Here is a 3,408-nt window from a genome sequence, read left to right as displayed (position 1 = left end):
TTGCTTGCCTGGAAGCTCGGCATCGGGCTCGGGGTCTACCGGAGAGAAGAGGGGGAAGAAACAATAAATAGCAAGCATACAAATGCAATAGAAAGCACGACATGACAGTAAGCTATGCTAGGAGTGCTCTAACGCAGTACTACACGTTGCAGCGGAGAGGGAAAACATCCGGGGGGAGGGGGGTTTCCCGGTGTCTGCCTTTTTCCGGACAGACGAAAGAGAGGGGACGGTTCCATGTTCAGCATACTAGGAGCACGTGACATATGAAACGACCACGTATTTGGATTTGTTGAATTTTTCTGAGCAACTTTCATGTATAAATTTTTTTCATCCGAGTTACGGTTTATTATCTATGAATTTTCAAAGATTAAATGCTTTTCTGAAATTAATTTAAAAAGCCCGAATTACTTTCTATGCCCACAGCTACCTAGCCCATTAGTAAGACAGGTGGGGGCCAGGGCTGAGTCAGCTGGTACAATCAGCGGTGGACCAGTCAATGTTGACTGGTCAACTAGGTCAAAGGGGGCCCATATGTCATAGTCTAGGGCTTTTCTTTTCCTTTTTTAACTAGATCTAATATTTTAGTCAGGGGGTTATTAGTCAAGGGGGGGATTAGCACTAATAACAGGTCCGCCCCCACGGGCAGAGGGCCAGCCGGCCACACGGACTGTGCCCAGGCACGGCTCGGCCATGGCCGACCGAGAGGCACGGCAAGCCGCGGAGGGTGGCCCCCGGCGCGGCCTCAGGCGCGGCTAGGCGCAGCCTCCGGCACGGCCTCAGGCGTGGCCCCAGCGCGGCCTCACGCGCAGCCTCCAGCGTGGCTAGGCGCGGTCAACAGAGCGCAAGCGTCCAGGGGGCGGGCTTTCGCAACTTCTTCACGGGACGAGCAGCAGCAATGGCAAGCTACAAAGGAGGAGAGGAGCACGTCAGCGAGCATGGCGGTTGCGCGGATACGCAGGGCAGCGGCGGCAGGGTGCGGCGCAGGGGGCACGGCCAAGGCCGGCGCGTGCGAGGGCGCGGTGTGACGTGGCCGGGGTAGTGGGCGACAATAGCAGCGCAGCTGGCGGCAGCTGTCGCAAGCAGGAGCAGAACGACACAAGGAGTAGTAGTACTCGAGCAACAGCAGGCGCGAGCACAACGACAGGCAGTAGCAACGCAACAAGCAACAAAACAACAAAAGCCAGACATGCGGATATGTAGGAGCTCGGGGGGACGGCGGCTACGGCGACAGATCGACGTGGAGGAGAGGGGGAACCGAAGGTGTTGCTCACTGCGGTGCTCGCGGAGGGCTCGGGGATGCCGGGGTGAGCAGACGGCGGTGGATCGAGCAGCGGGGCTGCGGTGGCCGTGGCGAGGAAGACGATCCAATGACGAGGCTACGCAACATTTTGGCCTCGATCCACAGGCGAGGACAAAGAAGACGAGGGTGACGATGCTCCTGGGCACCTTCTTGTAGCTTGGGGAAGCTCCGGTGCACGTCAACGACGGCGACGCGGTGACGGCCGAGCTTGGGCGGCTCGTGCGAGAGGGAGAGGGAAGAGGAGATGGGCAAACGAGGGGAGTGGGGGCGCGAGGGATGGGATTATGGTTCAAGAGGAGGGGCGTCGGGGCCTTAGAGAGAAGGGCGAACGCGGGATGGCCGCCACGCTCGGCCTCGGCCGGCGGATGGCCTCCACGGCCACCCCTACCTCCTGTAGCAAGGGGAGGAGGACGTGGGGGCTGGCTGGGCCGGCTTTGCTAAATGGGGCCAAGCGGCCCAGTAGATTAGCCCCCCCCTTTTTTAAGCCTTTTTTTACTGTTTGACATTTTACAATACCTATTTGCATTAAGTTGGGAGACCAATGGTTCTTGCTCTGAACAAAACTTGGCACATAATTCTAGCACGATATCTTAAGATGGAGCAAAAAGTTTGGACTCAAAAGGAGTTGTCTAACCATTTTAAAAATTGAAAAGGCCAATTGAATTGCTCCTGGAGCACTAAATTAATTCCCTAGGGATTTTGTGAATTCAAATGAGGTTGGTTTCAACATGACCATGGTTAGGGAATTTATAGGGCAATGTGAACATTTTTGTTTTACTGCTCGAAGAAATAAATATTAGACTTGCATTTTAAATTCGTTGAGTTTGGTTTGAAACAATGTGAGGATTAGCAACTTCATTACGATGACATGGCATCATCAGGCATGCGATTACTGTAGCATGATACTGGGGGTGTTACAGCATGCCCCCACCCTGGTGGGCCCCTCGCAGCTCCACCAACCTACTTCTTTCGCCTATATATACTCTTATACTCCGAAACCTTCAGGGAGAGCCACGAAACACCTTTTCCACCGCCACAACCTTATGTACCCGTGTGATCCCATCTTGGGGCCTTTTCCAGCGATCTGCCAAAGGGGGATTTGATCACGGAGGGCTTGTACATCAACACCATAGCCTCTATGATGATGTGTGATTAGTTTATCACAGACCTTCGAGTCCATAATTATTAGCTAGATGGCTTCTTCTCTCTCTTTGGATCTCGATACAAAGTTCTCCTCGATCTTCTTGGAGATCTATTCGATGTAACTCTTTTTGCGGTGTGTTTGCCGAGATCCGATGAATTGTGGGTTTATGAACTTGATTATCTATTAATATTATTTGATTCTTCTCTGAATTCTTCTATTTACAATTTGATATCTTTGCAAGTCTCTTCAAATTATCAGTTTGGTTTGGCCTACTAGATTGATCTTTCTTGCAATGGGAAAAGTTCTTAGCTTTGGGTTCAATCTTGTGGTGCTCGATCCCAGTGACAGAAAGGGAAATGACACATATTGTATTGTTGCCAGCGAGGATAAAAAGATGGGGTTTATATCATATTGCTTGAGTTTATCCCTCTACATCATGTGTAACACCTCGGATGTAACTTTCCCAATTTGTACTCCCAACTCTTGCCGTTTCCGGCGTTAAGTTAATTTATTTCCTCGGGTTCGGTTTCTTTGTCTCTGTGTGTTGTTGTCATTGTCATGCATCTCATATCATGTCATCATGTGCATTGCATTTGCATACGTGTTCGTCTCATGCATTCGACCTTTTTCCCCGTTGTCCGTTTTGCATTCCGGCGCTTCGTTCTCCTCCGGTGGTCATTTCTAGCTTTCTTTCGTGTGTGGGGATTAAACATTTCTGCATTGGACTGAGACTTGCCAAGCGGCCTTGGTTTACTACCGGTAGACCGCCTGTCAAGTTTCATATCATTTGGACTTCGTTTGATACTCCAACGGTTAACCGAGGGACCGAAAAGGCCTCGTGTGTGTTGCAGCCCAACACCCCTCCAATTTGGCCCAAAACCCACCTAACTCTGCTCCATCATCTAGAGCGTTCGATCACGATCGCGTGGCCGAAAACCACACCTCATTTGGACTCTCCTAGCTC

This window comes from Triticum dicoccoides, chromosome 2A (assembly GCF_002162155.2).
Source record: "Triticum dicoccoides isolate Atlit2015 ecotype Zavitan chromosome 2A, WEW_v2.0, whole genome shotgun sequence".
Classification (NCBI taxonomy): Eukaryota; Viridiplantae; Streptophyta; class Magnoliopsida; order Poales; family Poaceae; genus Triticum; species Triticum dicoccoides.
Note: the sequence above shows the minus strand (reverse complement) of the source record.